The 24,212-nt window shown below is 40.4% G+C and overlaps 1 protein-coding gene across 2 annotated transcripts in view; it reads left to right on the forward strand.

Moving 5' to 3' along the window:
- The window catches only part of G4 (UbiA prenyltransferase family protein), a 69,598-nt gene that overhangs the window by 36,605 nt on the left and 8,781 nt on the right, over positions 1 to 24,212 (forward strand). The window lies entirely within an intron of this gene.

Here is a 24,212-nt window from a genome sequence, read left to right on the forward strand (position 1 = left end):
TGGGCATAAATAGCAGAAAAATACCTGTAAAATGACCAGGTCAGCCAGCTAAAACTGGCCACAAACTGGGGGACAACACATAAACAATGCTGCCTAAAATCAGCGATCTGCAGTAGAACTGCCACGTGGCAGTGCCGCGTAAAGGTATCCACTCTTGGTGACTACTGAAAATGCCCAAAACTAACAAGAAATGTGTAACTGTGCCTGACAGAACTAACTATACCTATTGTGTTGGGTGTAAAGTCCCTTCGTCTCCATGTGAATAGACTTACGGGTGTGAACACACCCTTAATGTACCCTAACATATAAATACATTCTTTTATTCTTTGTGTACCATCACATCGGTACACCTATTTTTTTGCGTTCGCTCTTCCTCTAACTCTGAGATCATCTTTGCTTTTCAGCTAACGCCTTGACCCTGCATGCCATTGCGCACTCTCACCCCCTTCAAATTGGTATTAGAGCTTAAGGCTTCGTGCACTTCTTGAGACCCCCAAAAGGATACGAGTAATTGGCAGCTCACAGGCGACAGTCAAGTCGCAGGTGACACTGCAGCGTGTGCAGGCGACTTGTTGCGTGGTGACGAACAGTCCAGGGACAGTCGGGCGACCAGGCAGCAGGTTCAACGTGACGGCAGGGACGGTAGTGGACCAGTCGACAGGCGGCTGCCCGTAACAGGTGGCACAGGGCAGACGACTGGAGTTTGTGTCCAGTGTGACGACTGAGTCCAAGAAACAACCAGGCGTTGGCAGGCGACTCCGTAGCATGACGATCGGAACCATGCGCTAGTAGGCGATGACCAGGCGATGACAGCCGTCGGGGCAGGGTCAACGGACTCCCCTTTTTCGTGACTTTGTCAGTTTCATTTTAATAAAAAGAAATAATTTTTTTCTTTAATTTCAATGTTATCCCCTTCCTCTTAACAAGGGTACACCCGCTGGAGGCATAGAGCTCAGATTTGTGTAGGTTTATGCCCATAAATTTGGGGCTTTTCTAGATTGAGTGCTGCTCATGCAAGATCGAGGCGTTTGCGTCAGAAATTGCAGACATTGTGCGCGTTTGAATTGGGGATTTCGCCAAATTTACTGAAATTTTACTCATCCATGTAAAATTTCTCAACGTTGGACCCATAAAATTTGGGGCTTTTGCTGTATTGGAGAAATTTTGGTCAGCTGAGTCAGATTGGCTGACATTGGTGCACAATTGGACCCGAGAAATTTGGGGCTTTTGCAAAATTTTGTGAAATTTTACTAAATTTGCCTGTTTTATGCTTTCGGGAACATGTATTAATGCAATTAGGGCAGATTGGTCAGTGAAATTTTGGGGTTTTTACTGAAATCTATGGATTTTGGCAAAGTTAATGCGTGGAATGCACTTTGGGAATATTTTTGAAGCAATCTTGTTGTCATAAGCCGAGCGATTTGAGCATTTTTATCTCCTGCTTGTGTGATTTTGGAGAAATTGCAAAGAATTCTTGGTGTTTTGGGGTATCACAAGTTGATACGAGCACATATGTATGTAGTACACATGTTGGGCAGTTCCCATGGAGTTGATGTATCACTGATTATTCATGTTGTAGCAGTTTTAGTGATCATTTGCAGATCTGGGATTGGTGCAGATGCATTTTTGGTGATATTGCTGAAGTGGGAGTTATCTGGCAGTGATGTATGCATTTATTGTATGCTGAAATTACAGTCATACTGTTGAAAGTCATTCATTCTACTGCTGTACATGTACTTGGGACTGAATCTTGCTATTATTTGCTGAAAAAATGGGCTGAAATCAGCTGAATATTCAGCTCATTTTTGCTGTCATAAATTGCAGTAATGAATTTCTGGTGTATTGCTGAAAAATGGCTGCAAATGCTTCTAGCAGCAGTGACACAAAATCCCTCTTTGAAATCAAGAGGTTTGATGGCACTAGCTTTGACTTGTGGAAGGATAGGAAGCAAGGCATTTTGTTTCTCAAGGACTGTGAAGATGCTCTCTTGGAGACTAAGCCTGCAGTTATGGCAGATGTAGATTGGGCTAGACTTAATAAGAAGGCGATTGTATATATTAAGATGGCAGTGTCTGGCGATGTACTTACAGACATCAAGCGTCTTGATACAGGTTATGCTATATGGGAAAAGCTTAAGGACACTTATGAAAATACAACGCGTGTGAATCAAGTGCATCTTATGTGTAAACTTGTGAACATGGAGTTGGATGAGTCTAAGCCAGCATCTGAGCATTTGAGTACTTTCACAGGGGTTTTGAGTCAGTTGCAGGACTTTGGTTTGACGGATTTTGATGATAAATTGAAAGTTATTTTCTTATTGATGACTTTGCTTGACAGTTGGGAATCTTTGGTTGTGCCACTTAGCAACAACCTTGCTTTGACGGTGTTAGAGGTTCAATCCTCAATGAAGAAATCAGAAGAAAGTCTAGTGGTGAAAGCAGTGGCTCAGCTTACCATGTAAGAGGCAGGTCTGAAAAGAGGGGTAATGCAGCCAGTAAAGGTAAAAGCAGAAGCAAAAGCAAGGGCAAGCGGCAGGATGTCACATGCTATCAGTGTGGGCGTAAAGGGCATAAAAAGCCCGATTGCCGATACTTCAAGAAAAAGCAAGCAAGAAAGAAACAACCGGGTAAGAAAAAGAAAGATGATGACAGCTCTTTCTCAAAAGAAGTTGCAAAGGCAAATGTTGCATCCAATGTGGTCATTGAAGAGCTTTCTGACACCGAAGAGATACTTGTTGTAGCCTCATCTAATGATGTAGATATTATGGCAGCAACATGTGATATGCACATCACCAAAAAGGAGGTAATTGATACCTTACTATCAGCTCATGATGGGCTGTCACAATCATGGATAGTGGACAGTGGTGCTTCTTTTCATGTTACCCCTCTTTGGAGTCATTTTTCTGAATATACTGCAGGTTGCTTAGGCAAGGTTTACTTGGGTAATAACTAGGCATGTGAGATAGAGGGTGTTGGCACCATTCACTTGGCTCTTGAAAATGGCCAAGAGCTGATTTTGCAGGATGTCAGATTTGTACCTGGCATAAAGAAGAGTCTACTATTAGTTGGGCAGCTTGATACTAAAGGGTACTTTACTACATTTGGTGGTGGATCTTGGAAGGTCCATAAGGGCTCTATGCTGGTTGTTAAAGGCAACAAAAGGGGGACTTTATATTACTTGCATTGTAAAGCATTACCTGGCAAGTTCTTGGCTGTGGCTGAAGTCCATTCACAGATGGAGCTTTGGCACAAAAGACTTGGCCATATGAGCCAGAAAGGCTTCAAGTTCTCTCCTCTTTAGGGAGATTTGATGTAAAAGGATATGGTCTCGAATTTTGTAATGATTGTTTATATGGAAAACATGTGAAGTCTCCTTATTACTCTGGTGTCGTTAAGAAGTCTAATGCTCTTGACTTAGTACACTCTGATTTGTGCACTATGCCTGTTAATTCGTATGGGGGTGCACGATACCTTGTTATTTTCATTGATGATTTCAGTAGAAAGTCATGGGTGTATGTACTTAAGAGCAAAAAGGAAGTGTTGGATTCTTTTAAAAAATTTCATGCTTTTGTTAACACATAAAAAGGGCTTAAGTTGAAAGCCATAAGAACAGATAATGGGGGTGAGTATGTCTCAAAAGAATTTAACAAGTTTTGTGGGATGCATGGCGTTAAGAGGGAGTTGACAACCCCTTATAATCCTGCATCAAATAGCGTGGCTGAAAGATTTAACCGCGCACTTTGTGAGAGAGTCAGATGCATGCTGTCCATAGCTAATCTCCTGCAGCACTTTTGGGGAGAGGCTCTTAAAACTGCAGTTCATGTATACAATCGCTCTCCCAATCGTGCATTGGAAAAGGGCATTCCTAAAGAGGTTTGGTCTAGCAAACCTGCTTCATATGACCATTTGCGTGTCTTTGGCTGTGATGCCTTTGTGCATGTACTTGTAGAACAGAGGACCAAACTAGACATGAAATCCATCAAGGGCATCTTCATGGGATATAGAGATGAGGGAGAGATGGGTTATAGAGTTTGGCTTTCTCAGGGCAGGAAGATAATACGCAGCTGAGATGTAGTATTTAATGAGGCAAAGTTGCTGAAAAATGCTACACATGGTGATCTTGATAAAAAGAAGGTCAAATTTCAGCATGAACAGCCAGCCATTCAGCAGCCATTAGCTGAAAATTCTGTCCCTTTTGATGCTGAAAATGAGCAGCAACCTATTGTGCTACAGCCAGAAGATCATGGACAGCAAATAGATGCACAGGATGAAATAGGACAGCAAGAAGAACATGCTGAAAATAGATTACAGCAGCAAGAAAATGTTGAAAATCAGCCACCTGGTGATGGTGTGCACATTCCTCAGGATGTAGGTCCACTGTCTGGTAATACAAATCATTGGGTAAGACGGTCTACATGTGTCAGAAGGCAGAGCCAGAGAGGTTTCAGCCATCTTTGGATTTCATTTTGTTGATTGATGAGGGTGAGCCTCTGACATTTAAAGAGGCATAGACATGTGAAAACAAGAGAAAGTGGGAGCTTGCTATGCAAGAAGAGATGAAGGCTCTATATGCAAATAACACATGGGAGCTTGTACCTTTACCCAAGGATAGGAAAGCTATTCCTAATAAATGGGTTTACAAAGTGAAATGTATTGATGGGAAGCCCAAGTATAAGGCACGGCTGGTTGCTAAGGGCTATACACAAAAGGAAGGCATAGACTTCCAGGATGTCTTTTCACCAGTGGTGAAGATGACTACGCTCTGTGTTTTGTTTGCTCTCACTGCATCCTTGGATTTAGAGTTGGATCAGATGGATGTGAAGATTGCTTTTCTTCATGGTGACTTGGATGAAGAGCTATACATGAAACATCCAAAAGTTTTTGCTATTCCAGGAAAAGAGCATTTGGTTTGTAAGCTGAAAGGCAGCTTATATGGGCTGAAACAAGCCCCTAGACAATGGTACAGAAAATTTGATACCTTTATACTCAGCCATGGATTTAAACGCAGTCATGCAGATCATTGCTTATACACTAAAAAGGCTGATGATGATAGCCTTATTGTGCTGGTTTTATATGTGGATGACATGCTGATTGCAGGACAGCATAAGAGTACTTTGAATGCTCTTAAAAGGCAGCTGAGTTCAGCGTTCTCTATGAAAGATTTGGAGGCAGCTGAACACATTTTGGGCATGTGCATTAAAAGAGACAGAGGGCAACATTTGTTGTACATCAGCAAAGTACTTGACAGGTTTAATATGGCTGATACTAAGCCTCTTGGTGTGCCTTTACCGCCACATACAAAGCTTAGCAAAGCTAATTGCCCTAAGGATGATGCAGCTGCTAGTGCCATTAAGGGTATACCTTATGCATCAGCTTGTGGATCTTTGATGTATGCCATGGTTGCAACTCGCCCTGACATTGCTCATGCAGTGGGAGTTGTTAATAGATTTATGTCTAACCCTAGCAAGCCACATTGGGGGGCAGTGAAATGTATCTTCAGATACTTGAAAGGTACATAAGAAAAGTGTATATGCTATGGAAAGGGTACACTAGAGTTGCAGGGATTTTGTGATTCAGACATGGCAGGAGATCTTGACACTAGAAAATCTACCAGTGGGTATGTTTTTACTTTGGCTGGTGGGGCTATCTCTTGGTGTTCAAGATTGCAGAAAATTGTGGCACTGAGTACTACAGAGGCTGAATATATTTCAGCCACAGAAGCTTCTAAGGAAGCTATTTGGCTTGGCCGTCTGGTCAAGGATTTTGGTCTTTCTTCACGTACTCTAGTGCTTGGTTGTGATAGCCAAAGTGCAGTATGTCTGGCTAAGAATGCCATGTTCCATGTACGTACCAAACACATAGATGTTCGGTATCACTTTATTCAACAGGTCTTGGATGATGGTCTTGTCACACTAACTAAGGTCAAAACCCAAGGTAACCCTGTAGATGTTCTTACTAAGTCTCTTGCAAAGGCTCAGCATGAGCATTGCATTCATTTAGTGGGAGTTGGTTAGCTTAAAGGTACCACTTTGAGCCTTTAAGTGGGAGGTTGTTGGGCGTGAAGTCCCTTCGTCTCCGTGTAAATAAACTTATGAGTGTGAACACACCCTTAATGTACCCTAACATATAAATACATTCTTTTATTCTTTGTGTATCATCACATTGGTACACCTATTTTTTTGCGTTCACTCTTCCTCTAACTCCGAGCTCATCTCTGCTCTTCAGCTAATGCCTTGACCATGCATGCCATTGCGCACTCTCACCTCCTTCATACTGTAGCTTGACAATGCCAGTCTAGGGGTTGACTAAATCTCTAATACTCCTCCTTAGATCTTCAACACGGCATAAGGCTTAGGGATCTAGAGTGTTGTCGTAGAATAACTTGAGGAAGCACCTTCGTAAACAAATCTACCAAATTATTCTTTGTCTTGCAGTATAGCACATCAATAGTCTCATCCAAGATCTTCTCTCGAATGAAATAGAGGGCAATAATGGGCTGCTTTTTGCTACTCCACAAGATAAAACTTACACCCAAAGTAAAGCAATATCTTGTCGTTCACCTCCGTTGGTCAACATCTCTTGCCCAATCTAAACCATCCAGCCTATAAGAATCAAAGTTGAATCTTTAGTACTTGCTGGATAATGAATACCAAGTTTTAGGGTCCCCCTCAGGAACCGTAAAATTCTCACAGTAGCCTTTCAATGAACAAGCTTGGCTCACTCATGAACCCTATAAGCAAACCTTTTGGATAGTACAAATCAACTCCAGTATTATGGAGCTCATCAATGATCCAATCAACTGCCTATAGTGAATGGTATTCGCCGCCAATGAATCTGCATTTCTAGTTTGGATCCGTGGGGGTAGAAATAGCGTTATATCCCTATATCTCAAAGGTAGTCAAAATCAAGTATTATGGAGCACATCAATGATTCGATCAAGTGCCTATGGTGAATCGTATCCGCCGCCAGTGAATCTGCATGGGCCATAGCCTTCTAATTTGGATCCATGGGGGTAGAAATAGCGTTATACCCCTGCATCTCAAAGGTAGTTAAAACCTCTTGCACATACCGCTGTTAGGAGACCAAAATCCCCCTCGAAGTCTGCCAAATCTCATGACCTAGAAAGAAGTAGAGAATGCCCATAGCCATCATGTGGAACACCTCATGTAGTGCCTTCTTTGCCTGCTTGACCTTTTGGCACGGTCACCTGTCAAGATGAGATTATCCACATAAAGTACGAACAACACATGCCCTCTATTTGAGCTCTGAATATACAACTAGGGATTGGAAGATGAATGCTAATACCCTAACTTCCCTTGGAGGGATGAGTCTATCTTCTCATTCCAAGGTTTAAGCACATGGAGCCTGTTTGAGGCCGCAAAGGGCCTTCTTCAACTTGTACACCTCGCCATTGGACGAGAAAAGCTAGGAGGCTGCTCAACATAGATCTTCTCCTTCAAATCTCCATTAAGATAGGGAAACTTGACATCAATCTAATAAACTAGTCATCTTCTATGGGTGGCTAAGGCAAGAATGGCCCTAATGGTAGCCATCCAAGCTATAAGTGCAAAGGTGTCTTGGAAATCCACCCTTGACTGCTATGTGAAGCCCTTTGCAAGGAGCCGTGCCTTGTGCTTATCTAGAGCTCCAATTACCTTCCTATGAGCAGGCCAAGACACGTAGACAACATTGAGATGGTTAGGCAACAGAATGTTGTGGTATTCATGGCAGATGGTGAGTCAACAAATAGACCAGCCGGTGCCATAGTTGAGAGCTACTAGCCCCACATTATAGTTTGGTCTTGCATGGTTCACTGTTTAAATAATCTTCTCAAGGATATTGGTAAGCTTTCATGAATTGAGTTGACCATTACTAAAGCTGTTGAGATGGTGACCTTTGTGCTCAACCATCAATATGTTCGCCATGAATTTTCAAAGAAGACTAAAAAGGTTCTCGTGAAGTACTTTGACACTCGTTTGCTTACAACTTCTTGATACTAGGTTATTTGAGGGAGTGCAGTGATGCATTGAGATAGGTATTCATCGATGAGTTTAGGAGCTTCCCTTTGGCTTCTACTCCTACATGAATGTCATGCATAGATACAACTGAGGACACTGGATTTTGAGATGAGGTGAGGAGGATTGATGCCATGGTTCAGCCCGTCATACACTTATTGCGTCTCATAGACGTGATGTAGCCATGTATTGGCAATGTCTATGACACTATGGATAGGATGATTGAGCACCTAGAGGAGTTGGTGCAAGATGAGGATGAGTATTATGAGATCTGCACCTTGTGTGTGACACATGGGGATGCTTATGTGTCTCCTTTGCATTGAACAACATGCATGTTGGACCTAGAGTATTAGGATTGTGGGCAAGAGAGTTGTTGATGGTTGGAGGCGCATCTTGGAGCGCATGGTTCTTGATATATTGAGAAGATGCGCATAGTGAAGGATCAACTTGCACTCTACAACAATTTTTGTGGTTCATATGGTTGTGGTGATGCAAAGGTGGGTAGGTTTACTAGAGGTGGTCCTCTGGTAGGAGGGTTATGTTTATAATGGCCTTGAGCTTCAGTATGTAGCAGTTTGCATTTTGAGCCAGGCTATTAGCTCCTCTTGTTTGGAGCAATCGTGGAGCTCTTACAGCCTTATTGCATTCAAGAAAAGGAGCAGCCTTGGTGTGCAGAAGGCAAGTGATCTTGTCTTTATTAGTGCAAACTTAAGTATGCTTTGCAGTAGTGCGATTGCAAAGGCTGATCCCTTTAGTGAGTGGGATATGAAGTAGGAGGACAAGGAGCAAGGTAGGTCCCAGACTCAAGAGAGATTGAGGAGCAGCATAGGAGAGCATTGGTGATATGGTTGATGAGACTTGAGGTTCTAGAGACCTCAATACTCTCCAATAGATTCAGCCATTGGAGGCATAGGTTTCGGTGAATCTTTCTATAAATGCTAATTTACTGCAGAAATCAAGATTTGACAGCTATCTTAGAAAGTGTGCTAAAAAATCGAAGGCCTAGAGACTTGACTTTGAGTCATTGAAATTGGGGCAATTTTAGGAGATTCAAGTGGCCATTCAGCTTGTAAACATGTAGGTTTGATTTTTGCCACCCTAGGAGCACTATTGAAGGCGAATCCCAAAGCAAAGCAAGGGACAAATTGGTTTGAAGGCTTGTTGGTCATTTATGACAGCAAGGGGCACTTTGAGAGCGGACAAGATTAAAGAATCTCAATGCACTCCACCATTTGTGATAAAAGGTAAAGAAACACTACAAGAGGTGCTAGTTTCGGGGGCCATTAGGTTGTTCATTCTCTAAGATTAAAATAATCAATAATCTAGACCCTCCGATGGCTAGTTTGATTTAGAAGGGGATGTTTGAAAATATGGGTACCACATTGAATTTTCTTCATTTTGCCATCTACAAACAGATAGTTAGTCACATAATAGGCACATTTTATAGTGCTTGATCTCGAGATGTTGTGTATTTTAGTATAATTTGCCTTTGGTAGAGTTTTCATATAATAATACCGTGCATAGTCCCATGGTCGAAGCTCCATTTGCGGTTGTGGAAGGTGGCAAGAAAGTGTTTCCTATTTTGAATGTGTGTGTGTGTGTGTATGTGTGTGTGTATTTGTGTGCATGTGTGTGTACACACACACACAGAGGGCAACGAAGGAGTGCATAGAACGTCGACACACAATGAAAGGGCAAGAGAGAAGAGGAGTAAGTGCGTGCAAATGAGAAATGAAAATGAAAGTTGTATTGCCTCTACCTCAATTCCATTTTACAAGAGGTATTTATAGATTTTACAAGAGTCCGAGATGCGGACCGAGTCAACAATCCACTAACAAAGTGGGGTGAGCATCTTTGAACATGATGGGATGTTGGAGTATCTAAATAAAGTTACTCTGATAATGGTTGTAGTTACATTGTTGTCAGTGGCTATAGTGGTTAGCGGCTATAGTGAAAGATAGCTTTTATGGTGGATGTGTGTCATGAGTGCGGGAGAGTAGATCCGCAAGAACATTTTCTTTTTTTGGGACATGTTGGAACTTTATGTCAAGCTCATCAAAGAATAATGACCACCAGAGCAATCTTTTATTCCTTATTCTTGTAGAGGATTTTCTGGTGAGGTAATCGTGCACATGTTGTAAGTCGGTCCACACTGTGAAAGGGACAAATTCCACAAAATTACGAAATGCTTTGATAGTCTTGATGATGCAGAGTATCTCCCCTTGGTAGAAGGGACAACTCTTTTGTGTTGGATATTAAATGTCTGAAGCATAGCGGCAAATTTGGAGGGAATCCGGGTTACTGGAAAGTTTGTCTTATGAAGAGTGTGGTTGTGCAATATCTTCACATAGGACAGCAACCCAACCAACATTAGAGGCATCCGTATAGATGACTAAAGGAGAGCGTGAAGAAAGGTGTAGTAGTGGAAGATTTTGTACAAGGGCCTTTATTTGTTACAAGGCAATGTTGAGAAACCCTTCACCCTTCACCCGAAGTTTGGGTTTTCACGTTTATGTGTTTTGTGTTTAGGGTTTGCAGCTCCAAAAAGGGGCGCCACCGCCACCTTAGACTGATTGTGTCTATTTATAGGCCACTCTCTCATTCATTTCTTACGATTGATTCATTCAATCCGTCATCTCTTCTCTCCAGGCTCTCCACTACCCTCACACCCCTTCAGGAGGACATTGTGGTTCGTGGTTCGCGGCTGTCTTCATCATCTTTCTTGTGCTACGGCACCCTTGTTTTCTTTTATCACATTCACTCCATGATTCAAAACTTCATCATTACATTCATCAGAGTTTCTTCTCTCTTCTCTTCTCTTCTCCATGTGTACCGAGTTCGCTCCGTTTTCCTCCCCGCAAACCCTATTGTCTCGCTGGTACGTCATCTTTTGACAGACAGCTGTATGGAGAGGCTTCCAATAAACGCTATTCTTTCAGAGGAGAGAATACAGATCTTACGTGTATAAAGTAAGATTAGAAGTGGAAGAGTTGATTCAGTTTAAGCAACCTAATAATTGCTTTAACATTTTCACATTGGGTAATTTTGCTGAAAAATTCAAAATGGTTTTTAATGCATGATCCTGTAATTTCACCATACCATGATGCAGCCTTAAACCCAAAAAATCCACCTGTGTGACAAAGAGAATAGATTTAATGGGGGATAATACCATCTGTGCTTCTTGCATTGTCACCAGCATGAATTCTGTCAGATGATTTAGGTGTTCAGCAATAGTTTCGGAGATGACTAAAATATCATCAATATAAACTAGGCAAAAAGGAAACTTGGAGAACACGGAGTGTCTATCCTTGGAAGTAAGTTGGGATAGTCTTAATATCAAAAGGAAGAATAGTCCATTAATAGGGTCCTTGCGGAACACAAAATGTTGTTTTATGTCTATCTTGAGCCTTAATGGATAATTGCCTAAAACGAGATTTCAAGTCAAACTTATTGAAGATTTCGCTTTCTTAATCCTCTTAATTAATACATCCTTGAGAGGAATAGGATGTCCATGCCCAATGCGATAGTTATTCAGAGGTTTATAGTTGATCACAAACCTCTTTTTACTACGCTTTTTCTCAGAATGTTTATTTACATAGAAAGCTTGGCAAGATAGATGTGGTAGGTTCGATGAGATTTTTCTGCAAAAGCTCATAGATTTCAGCTTTGCATAGAACCAAGTCTTCTTCCTTCATACCTTTGTGGACAGCTTTGGTTGGAATCCCATTTTCCTTCAGTGGCAAGGCAATGGCATATTTTTGTTTTTTTTCTTGGAACATTAGGGGATTCTCATGCATAAAATCTTTAAACATATTTTTCATTTGTGGATGGCTTCCTAATGTTTTTACAACTCTTGTTGTAACCACTGTTCTGTTTGTTGCATCTTTTCGGGAAGAGGTACCTGAGAGATTAAGTAGATGCTCCAACCAACTTTTTCTAGTAAAGGAATTTATCTTCTTTCCTTGATAAGAACAGACAACATGATCATTCCAAAAAGCGTATGGAGTTAAATGATGGAGAATATGAGTACCTATTAGCAGGTCATAGCGCATCTGGCGCATGAGTTGGATTTCAATAGGAAGTTTAATATCTCCCAGATATAGAAAAGCTTTGATAGTTTTTAAGAGAGTAATCCTTTTAACGTTAGAGAGTCCTAATATAATAAGACTACTATCTTGTATAAGATGTGGAGAAAACAACTCATGAAGGGCTATAATTAGACTAGAGCCTATATCTAGCAATGCATCTAAAAACAATGTGAATTTACCAGAAGACCGGAGTTTCACATAAATTGTCCAGATTGGTCCACTACTTTCTAGGATGTTGAGTTTTGTGGGATGAAGAAGTCGTATGAATCTGGTTGATTGGCTTGGAGAAAGATTCATGGAGTGAAGAGGATGGCATAGATGTAGAGAGATTCCTAAGAATTTTTGTAGTTGCCTGTGCAATGTGCTTTTGAAACCAGATGGTTCTCTTGAAACAAAGTCTTCTTCCTTCATACCTTTGTAGACAACTTTGGTTGGAATCCCATTGTTCTTTAGTGGCAAGGCAATGGCAAGTTTTTTTCTTTTTTCTTGGAACATTAGGGAATTCTCATGCATAAAAGCTTTAAGCATAGATTTCATTTGTGTGATGGCTTCCTAATGTTTTTACAACTCTTGTTGTAACCACTGTTCTGTTTGTTGCATCTTTTTGGGAAGAGGTATTTGAGAGATTGAGTAGATACTCCGACTAACTTTTTCCAGTAAAGGAATTTGTCTTCTTCCCTTGGTAATAATAGACAACATGATTATTCCAAAAAGTGTATGGAGTTAAATGATGGAGAATATGAGTACCTATTAGCAGATCATAGCGCATTTGGCGCACGAGTTGGATTTCAATAGGAAGTTTAATATCTCCCAGATATAGAAAAGATTTGATAGTTTTCAAGAGAGTAATCCTTTTAACGTTAAGAGAGTCCTAATATAATAAGACTGCTATCTTGTATGAGATGTGGAGAAAACAACTCATGAAGGGCTATAATTAGACTAGAGTCTATATCTAGTAATTGATTAAAAAACAATGTGAATTTACCAAAAGATTGGAGTTTCACATAAATTGTTGAGATTGGTTCACCACCTTCTAGGATGTTGAGTTTGTGCGATGAAGAAGTTGCACGAATCTGGTTGATTGGTTTGGAGAAAGATTCATGGAGTGGAGAGGATGCATAGATGTAGAGAGATCCCTAAGAATTTTTGTAGTTGCTTGTGCAATGTGCTTTTGGAACCAAATGGTTCTCTTGAAACAAAGTCTTCTTTCTTCATATCTTTATAGACAGCTTTGGTTGGAATTCCATTGTCCTTCAGTGGCAAGGCAATGGTATATTTTTGTCTTTTTTTTTTTGGGAACATTAGGGGAATCTCATGCATAAAAGCTTTAAGCATAGTTTTCTTGCTAATGTTTTTACAACTCTTGATGTAACCACTGTTCTATTTGTTGTATCTTTTCGGCAAGAGGTACTTGAGAGATCGAGTAGATACTCCGACCAACTTTTTTCAATAAAGGAACATGCTTTCTTTTCTTGATAAGAACAGACAACATGATTATTTCAAAAAGTATATGGAGTTAAAAGGGTGGAGAATATGAATACGTATCAGCAGACCATAGCGCATATAGCGCATGTGTCGGATTTCAATAGGAAGTTTAATATCTCCAAGATATAGAAAAGCTTTGACAGTTTTGGAGAGAGTAATCCTTTTGTTGTTAGAGAGTCCTAATATAATGGGACTACTATCTTGTATGAGATGTGGAGAAAACAACTCATAAAGGGCTATAGTTAGACTAGTGTCTATATCCAACAATGCATCTAAAAACAATGTGAATTTACCAGAAGATGGAAGTTTCACACTAATTGTGGGGATTGGCACACCACCTTCTAGGATGTTGAGTTTATGTGATAAAGAAGTTGCACAAATTTGGTTGATTGGTTCCGAGAAAGATTCATGTAGTGGAGAGGACGCCATAGATATAGAGAGATCCCTAAGAATTTCTATAGTTGCCTGTGCAATTTACTTTAGAGATTGAATGATTCTCTTGAAACATTTGCATAGAGAATGCAACTACATTTGCATGGTTTGAAGTGCAACTACCATTTCATTGAGTTCACCTGTGATTTCAATAGTGGTCTTAGAGATATAATCCAAAAGTTGTTGTAGAGTTCTTGGGTTGTGCATTTGCTCCAGTTTATGGGGCATAAAGATATTTTTCTTTTTCAAGGTATCTGTACTTTAAGGTACCATGCCTAGGAAAATCATGAGGATTGGAGAAGAGTTTTGCTTTGATTCTATTTTTTTGTTTCTTTTTCTTAGAAGAGGTGGTATCTTAGTCATCAAAGGAAGATTAAAGCTTTGTTGACTCTGCTTCAAAAGATTCTTGCTTGCTTTTTCGATGTGCTTTCCTCGAATACGAAGTAGAGGGGAGACACTTATCTTTTTCTTTGGAGAAAAGGTAGAAATGATAGCATGTGTATTGAGAGTTTGTAAGTGTTTTAAAGATTCTTCATCTTCATCATCTTCGCCTTTTTCATCATCTTTTTCATCATCAATAAAAGCATAATCGGTAGAAGCTTCTTCACTCCAATAACTGAGTAACTCCAATAACTGAGTATCTGTTGAGTTTGTGCTAGACACCGATTCAGTGGAATTAAAGTGAGAATTCATAGAATAATCATTTAGTGATGAAGAATTCTCAAAGGCGGAGCCAGAGTCATATGAGTCAGAAATGAGAGATTCTTCTGTAGGAGAAGAATAAAGAGAATCAGACCAAGTTGCTTTAGAGAGATAGTAATGAAGATTGACAACTTTAGGTTTATCATCTTTTTTGGTTTGTTTTTACTCTTTTGAGGACATTTATTCACTAAATGATTGGTACTACCACAAATGTAATACTTCAAGTGTTTCTTGTGAGAATATCTTTATGTGTACTTGTTATGATGTCTTTGGTGGTTGCCATTAGAACGGGCATGCTTATGCCTTCAGTAAGAGTAATCCTATACATACTGATGAGAAAAATGTGTGACCGGCGATATCAGTGGTGAGAAGAAGAGTTAAATCTCCACCAACTAGATTGAGACCGAGAGGTATTCCATGATAAGCAGCTACATATATCATACCCAAAATCCTTGTAATATTTTGTAGTATGCTTATAGACTTGACTCGAGAACTTTTGCTGTAAAGATATCAACTTTTATTGATGGCATACTTCTTTGATAGTTTGTTCAACAGTTTGAATAATTTGGCCAACACTGTCATTAAAGTCTCTGTTTTCTTGTTGCATTTTTTGCTTATAGAAGAAAGGGATTGGTTCTAGGAAAGAATATACCAAATGCTCTTTCATTGATGCATCATGAGCACCCATACCTTCATGAAGCAAGTTTCTCATGTCAGTGAGATATTCCTTGTATTGTCTAGGATCACATAATTTTGCTTTAAAAAATGCTTCCCTAGCCTCAACAATATTATCCAATTTGTTACCAACTAATTCACCTAGCAATAACTCAAAGAACAAAGTAACTGGGTTCAGTTGTCGTGTAATGGCTAGCTTAATCTAGAGATGAATGGAACTCCATCATTGATGTAACCCTTCTACAAAACCATGACTCATAGCATTCAAAACATCTAAATAGTTGATTGTAGGCTTTTCCAGCAATTTCTGCCCAACATATGTATACATCATGTAGATAAGTAATTTTATTTCATTAGGGTTTTTTCCATCAATAGACCAAATGGGAAGTATCTTCTTTCCCAAAACCAATCCCTTTATTTTGTAAACAAAGCAAAAAATGCAACAAGAAAAAAGAGACTGGCTTTATGAAGGTATGGGTGCTCATGATGCATCAATGAAAGAGCATTTGGTATCTTTTTTCCCAAAACCAATCCCTTTCTTTTGTAAGCAAAGCAAAAAATGCAACAAGAAAAAAGAAACTTTAGTGATTGTTCGCTAGATCATTCAAACCATTGAATAGACTATCAAAGAAGTATGCCATCAATAAATTCGAGATGTGGCTAATGCTTGGAAGCTATGGAACATGGAGCCCTCACTGTTGTCGGCTCGGTAAGAAAATGGGTCATGTGGTAGGCCATTAGGTTATGTCTCATCACGAGCAATTAGTAAACTAGTTTGAGAGTCAAGGACCTCGAATGTGGTCATTGTAAAGAAAATTGCTCGCTCCAACGAGCAAAGTTGTTGAATAGATAACAAGTTCACCCCAAGTTGAGGAACATAGTATACATTGTCTAGTGAAGCTAGATCCGAAACCTTGTTAGTGGCAAAACTAACACAACCTTGAGCTTGGATCTTGATCGAGGAGTTGTTTTCTAGACAGACCCACCGGGCTATAGGGGCTCAGGTACGGAAGATGTCCTCTATAGGAGTCATGTGATGTCTAGTTCCATTGTCCATAATCCAAACAGGTATTAATGTCCTTTGTTGTGACGAGTGAGTCTTTGCGGTAAGCTCATCAGGAGGCAACTCATAGATGTGGACGAGACTTGCATTGGATGTCTTTATGGAGATGATGTGGGCCTCAACAAACTAGTTAGTTATGCCCTCTGGAGTTGACAATGTTGTCATTTGAGATGGTGACTGGTGGCAGTGTGTGTTTGATCTTTCCATTGTCCCTTGCCATCATCCTATCTCCCTTGATGGGGATTGTCCTATTGAGAGGTGGGGATCTGTGACTTGGGCTTTGGTACTGTGCCTCTTGCCTTTAATTGGCACTCGTCATCAAAATGGCCACCCTTTTGACAATGTTGAGAATACCCACTTTTCTTAGATACATTTTGCCACGCGAGTTTGAGTTGAGATTGGGAGTTTCCTTGTGATTCCCCTGCTTGTTTTTTATTTTGATTTTGATTTTATTTACCCTTGCGTTGTTGGCCCTTCTGAGAATGAGCAACAAGAGTCCCCTTTGAGGGATTATTAATATGAAATTGATTGAACAGTCGTGCATAACGTAATCACCGACACTTAAATTCATAGCATGTGGATAAATTGGACAAAGAAAGAAGTTTTGAAGCTCATGGTTAAGATTTTTTCGACGAATCCTATCCACGGCCACATAGCGGTCAGGCAAGTTTGCCCATCGCTCTGACTCTAACTCAAAATACTGAAGCCTAAGAATGAAACTCAGGCAATAAGCCTTGCATTAGCTCGACAATAGCCGAGGCATTCCTAGCCTTCCATGAGTGGATGACCTCGTATGGAACAAGTGTGGGATTGGGTTAGGGTTCAAACCCTTGCACAAGATTCCATAGGTTCTATGAGTCAATGACATGTCTCATCAAGTTCGACCAAGTTGTAAAGTTTGACCTGTTAAAACGAGTATTATCATTGAATGCATGCTTAGCGGAAGATGAGGTAGAACCATGAGGTGTCGAGAATGTGGGGTAAGATGGATGTGGAGGATAAAATGATGATGGTGGTGTGTTGGAGCTTAGTTGGATGCAGCAGAAGTTCAAGGAGTGAGCGTGAGAGTGTGGCGGTTGGTGAGAGAGTGAGAGAGAGAGTAGAGTGACAATACGATGCGATATGAGTGTACCAACAATGTGTTGGTACACAAATAATAAAATGTGTTTATACTTGGGGCACGTAAGGATACATTGACATGTACAGCTAAATAATGCCCGTGTACTTTACACGGACATTATTTAGCTCGACAATAGCAGAGGCATTCCTAGCCTTCCATTAGTGGATGACCTCATATGGAACAAGTGTGGGATTGGGTTAGGGTTCAAACCCTTGCCCAAGATTCCATAGGTTCTGTGAGTCAATGACATGTCTCATCAAGTTCGACCAAGTTGTAAAGTTTGACCTGTTAAAACGAGTATTATCATTGAATGCATGCTTAGCGGAAGATGAGGTAGAACCATGAGGTGTCGAGAATGTGGGGTAAGATGGATGTGGAGGATAAAATGATGGTGGTGGTGTGTTGGAGCTTAGCTGGATACAGCAGAAGTTCAAGGAGTGAGCGTGAGAGTGTGACTGTTGGTGAGAGAGTCAGAGAGAGAATAGAGTGAAAGTACGATGCGATATGAGTATACCAACAATGTGTTGGTACACAAAGAATAAAATGTATTTATACTTGGGGCACGTAAGGATGCATTGACATGTATAGCTAAATAATGTCCGTGTATTTTACACGGAGGTCAAATGGGCCTTTATGTCAACAACCTTTCACTTAAAGGTCCAAAGTGAACCTCTAACCAACACCCACTAGTTGTATGCAATGCTCATGCTGAGCTTTGCTTAGATTTTTAGTGAGAACATATATGCTTTGTGCGTGAATGATACATGGCATTTTTAGCCACATACACAACACTGTGGCTATCACATCCCAAAATTGCAGTACCCATAGACATGCCAAGATCCTCTCAAGTTTGCTTAACCATATAGCTTCCTTAGAAGCTTCAGTAGCTGATATGTATTCAGCTTCAGTGGTACTGAGTGCAACGATGTTCTGCAACCTGGAACACCAAGAAACAGCCCCACTAGCAACTGTGAAGACATACCTGTTGGCGGACCTACGAGTGTCCAAGTCACCTGCCATGTCTGCATCACAATAACCCTGTAAACGAAGTGCACCTTGCCCATAGCAAATAGCCTCCCAATGTGTTTTGCCAGGATCTGACATAAACCTGCTAACAACTCCCACTGCATGAGCAATGTTTGGATGAGTAGCAACCATAACATACATAAGAGAGCCACAAGCTGATGCATAAGGGACTCCCTTCATAGCATTTGCTTCCACGTCATCTTTTGGGCTGTTGGCTTTACTAAGCTTAAGATAAGGAGGTAAGGGTACCCTAAAAGGCTTAGCTTCAGCCATGTTAAATCTGTCCAATACCTTTTCAATGTACTTTTCTGAGATTAAAACAACAATTTTTGCATTCTATCTCTACGAATCCTCATGCCCAAAATATGCTTTGCATTCCCCAAATCTTTCATGGAGAAAGCTGATTTCAGCTGATTTTTGAGAGCATCCAAGCTAGTCTATCTTTTCCCAGCTAGCAACATATCATCCACATACAAAACAAGTATGATGGGGCTGCCATCTTTATCCTTTTTCATGTACAGACAATTCTTGCATAGCTGCGTATAAACCCATGAGATAGCATAAAAGTGTCAAACTTTTTGTACCATTGCCGTGGTGCTTGCTTCAGCCCATACAGGCTGCGTTTTAGTTTACACACCATCTGCTCTTTTCCAAGAACTACAAATTCCTTAGGCTATTTCATGTAGATTTCCTCATCAATGTCGCCATGCAAGAAAGCTGTTTTTACATCCATTTGATATAGCTTTAAGTCCAATACAACAGTGAGAGCAAAAAGCACACGTAGAGTGGTTATCTTCACAACATGTGAAAAGACCTCTTGGAAGTCAATTCCTTCCTTCTGCGCATACCCTTTGGCAACCAGTCTTGCCTTGTACTTGGGTTTCCCATCAACTGTCTTTACTTTGTACACCCATTTCTTTGGAAGAGGCTTCCTTCCTTTGGGCAACGACACAAGATCCCAAGTATCATTTGCATACATAGATTTAATCTCTTCTTGTATAGCTAGCTCCCACTTATTGCTGAACTCACATGACTTGGCCTCTTTGTATGTAAGAGGCTCACCCTCATCTAAAAGCATCACATAATGCAAGGAGGGGTCAAACCTATGGGGTTGCCTTCTTACGCGTGTAGACCTGCGTGCCCAATGATCAACATTTTCAGGAATTGGGTCTATATTTGGAAGAATATAATTTTCAGCATTTATTGGCTACTGTAAGCCATTTTTAGCATGCTGTTCATGCTGTGCAACACCTTCATTTTCATTACCAGTACGTGCATTTTCATAATCAGCAAGTCTATCTTATTGTCCATGACCTTCTTGTGCTCCTATTTGTTGTCCATCATCATTTGGCTCAAAATTAACCGGCTGATCATCAGTTTCAGCCTGTGGTACAACACCATGAGGCTCATTTTCTGAAGTAATAGGTGGCTGTAAACTCTGAAATTTGACATTTTTCATATCTTCATTTGAGGCTAAAGTACCTTTCAGCAAGTTTTCCTCATTAAGCACAACATTATGGTTGTGAATAATTTTCTTGGACTAAGGTAATGACACTCTGTAGTCAAATTCACCCTCATCAGCGTAGGCCATGGAAATGCCTTTGGTGGATTTTGGGTCAAGTTTGTTCCTCAGCTTATCCCTAACATGCACAAAAGCATCACAGCCAAATATGCGTAAATGGCCATATGAGGCCGATTTGCCAAACCAAACCTCCTCAGGGATGCCATTATTTAAGGACCTGTTTGGAGAGGGGTTGCAAATGTAAACTGCGGTTTTGAGTGCCTCTCCCCAAAATTTATGAGGGAGATTAGCAGTGGACAGCATGCACCGCACTCTTTCACATAAAGTCCTATTATATCTTTCAGCCACCCCATTTGAAGAAGGGCTGTAAGGGGTTGTAAGCTCCCTCTTAATTCCATGCAACTCATAAAAGGACTTGAATTCAGTTGATGTGAACTCACCCCCATTATCAGTTCTCAAGCATTTTAGTTTTCTACTTGTCTGAGTGGTCACAAATGTATGAAAAGTTTTAAAAACAGCAAACACTTCACTTTTCTTTTTCAACAGGTATACCCAAATCTTCTTGGAATAATCATCAATAAAGGAGACAAAATATGCATCACCACCCAACGATTTCATAGGCATACTACATACATCAGAATGCACTAAGTCCAAGACATTGGACTTATGAGAGGCACATGAGTAAAAGGAATTTCTTATTTGCTTTCCAAACTAACACTCATTAAAAAAGTCAAGTTTAGAGCCTTTTCCATCAGTCCTCTTCAAAGAGGTAAGGACATCAAGCCCTTTTTGGCTCATATAGCCTAATCTCTTATGCCATAACTCCAAGTGGCTGCAAATTTCAGCAACTGCAAGAAACTTGCCATTCAAGGCTTTACAGTGCAAACAATACAAAGTGCCCTTCTTAGTTCCGTTTCCAATCAGCATAGAACCCTTTTTCACTTTCCACAAACCACCAGTAAATAGTGTAGTGTAACCATGCAAGTCAAGCTGACCAGACAAGTGTACAATGCCAATCCCATCAATGTTGCAAGCATGGTTATTTTCAATATACACCTTTCCATAACTGCCTGCATTGAACATACCAAAACACTCCAAGCAAGGAGTAACATGGAAAGAGACACCAGAGTCTACAATCCAAGTCTGAGTGACACCATCATCAATTGACAAAAGTGTATCGATCACATCAGCCTTGGTAATCTGCATATCCTGCATGTGACATACAAGGGCATCATAATGCTCTGCACATAATACATCAGCCTCTGTATCTGAAAGCTTCTCTATGACCACACTAGAGGCTACATTGGCCTTTTCCTTGCCTTCGGTTGTCTCAAATGCATCTGTCTTATCCTCCTTTTTATCTCCTGCATTCTTCTTTCTCTCTTGTTCCTTCTTGTTATACTTGCAATCAGGTTTCTTGTGGCCCTTCCGACCATAGTGATAGTAAGTAATGTCACTCTTTTCCTTTCCTTTGCTCTTGCTCTTGTTTCTCTGTCCTGCATTTACATTTTTTCTTTTCAGCCTTGCCGCTTACATTATAAGCTGAGTTGTCGCCTTCCCCACTAGATATACGTCTAATTTCTTCATTTAAGATAGAATCCCTCACCCCATCATATGAGAGATTGGAGTTATTGCTAAGTGAAACCACCAAGGTCTCCCAAGAGTCAGGCAGTGTCATGATAAAAAAGATCACCCTCAACTTATCATCAAAGTTCAAATTTGCATCTTTGAACTGATTTAAAATCCCTGTAAATGCACTCAAGTGCTCAGCTGTAGGCTTTGACTCATCCAGTCACATATTCACCAACTTGTGCATTAAATACACGTGATTAACAGTTGTGGTGATCTCATAGGCAGTTTTCTTCTTCTCCCATTTTGCATAACCGGTATCTAAACCCTTAATGTCTGTCAAGATGTCACCAGTGACACCCATCTTTATGTAAGCCACAATCTTTTTATTTACTTTGGCCCAATTTAAATCAGACATTAGTGCAGGTTTATCTTCCTGTAAAGCATCCTCACAATCCTTCAGGAATAAAATGCCTTGCATACGGTCTTTCCAAAGGTCAAAGCCATGACCATCAAACCATTTGATTTCCATCAAACTCTTGATGTTTAAATTGGAAGAAGTTATAGCCATTTTATCATGAACACAAGAGTAAATACCAGCAAACACCTTAATGTTCTTTCTCAACCAGAAATAAATCTTTGCAGTTTGAACCAGTCACTACACTGGCAAAAAATGCAGAAATTTACCAAATTCTACACGAACCTCCAAAATTTCAGGTTCAAAATTGCATAAATGTCAGCCAATCTGACCCAATTGAGAAAAATTTTACCAATGCATGAAGAGCCTCAATTTTTCGGGGTACAATGTCAAGAAATTTTACTCAAAAGAGCAAAATTCCGACAAATTTGGCAAAATCCCCAATTTGATTGAGATCAACACGCACAATGTCTGCAATTTCTGACCTGAATGTCTCTACCAGGCATAGACAGGGTTAAATCTAAGAAAAGCCCTAAATTTCGAGCTCGATTTTGCACAAATTTGAGTTTTTTGCCTCCAGTGCGTGACCTCTGGTTAGAGAAAGGAGTTTCAAATATTTTTTGAAGAAAATAATGGTTTTTGCAAAGAAAAGAAAAGGAGAACCATGAAATGATGGGTCCGTTGACCCGTCAGGTCTAACAGCATGTGATCTAGCCGTGTGGCTCCTATTGATTGCCCCGTTTGTTAGTTGTGCGTTGTGTTAGCGGCCCGCTGGTCCTGTTCGTAGCGTCAGCCCCGTTGGTCACGGTTGTTGCGTCAGCCCTAACTTTGAAGAGCCCCTCGGTGTGGTGAATGAAAACACATGTGATCCTACATGAGAGGCAACATGTGATACACTTAATGGAGGTTGAAAGTATATGGCAACGGGACAAGAGGGTAGGATGGGAGGGAGATTAAATTGATTTGTGATAGATGTAGATGTGGGAAATAATGTGGGTTCCTTTTGTCCATTAAATGCATTAAATTGAGATGATGGTGATGAAGATGCACATACTTCATTTTGACCTTTGAAAACAAAATTGCTTGAAGGAAAAGAAGAAGGAGGAGTACTCACAGTTTCTTGTTTCTACTGCTTACCTAGTCTTGAGTTCATAAAGAAACATGTCTTTCTCATTACTCATAAACCAAAAATTGTTTTTCATACGTCCTTCATCATGAGAATCATCCATACCAATAGAAGGGAAATCATCATTAACAGAATTTGAAATGGTAGACATACCTGGCACCGGAGAGAATAAGTATGAAGGCAATGGAGTGTACTCTATGCTAGTTTCCACTTGTGGATGACTAGTTGTAGGTGGAGATTTTGCCCTTCTTGCATGGTCAGTAGATCGGTGCCTCGAATCTAAAGGGTGAAATTCAAACTTACCTTCTATCTGCTGTTGGGCTCTATGCATCAAAATGAGATCGTACTCAGCTGCATTGATCTCGTAAGGTCGTGGAACTCCATGGTAGTCCAATGTCTGTCCGGTCATGTTGGAAGATTGTGAAGCAAGTTGTGAGACCCACTCTGATTCATTCCTCGATGGATTTAGCTCGGATGCCAGAAGTGGTGCGGAAGTAGTATTCGAAGTCATCTGCCCTTATGTTCTTCTTGCTTCTTGTGTAGATCTTTCAGATCAAGGCCTAGGTTTCTCTTAGAGAACTCGGCTCTGATACCATGTGAAATACCCTAACATAGAATCATAAATAACACATACAAAGTAGAGATTGATAGAAGAACACAAGGTTAGGATAACTCAGAGACAATGAACACAAAGAATGAATGAACTGATATGACTATTGAATATACAATGCTCATGCGGCAAACACACTATGTAGTGAATGAATACTGTAGCTCGAACTCCTGTATCTCAAGGATCAGGGTAGGGGTAATGAGTTGGGGAGTGTGTTGTAGTTTGAATGGATCCTGAATCATATCAAGGCAGCCTCCGGATGTCGAACACCAGCAAACGCAGCCAAGACAGGTTGGATCTGATGCAGACAGTGCAGGAGAGAGAAAGATGAAAAATGCCGATGAGGAGAGAGAGAGACAAAA

The sequence above is a fragment of the Lygodium microphyllum genome, chromosome 20 (genome assembly GCF_053477565.2).
Source record: "Lygodium microphyllum isolate KBCC chromosome 20, Lygodium_microphyllum_v1.1.10, whole genome shotgun sequence".
In the NCBI taxonomy this organism is placed as follows: Eukaryota; Viridiplantae; Streptophyta; class Polypodiopsida; order Schizaeales; family Lygodiaceae; genus Lygodium; species Lygodium microphyllum.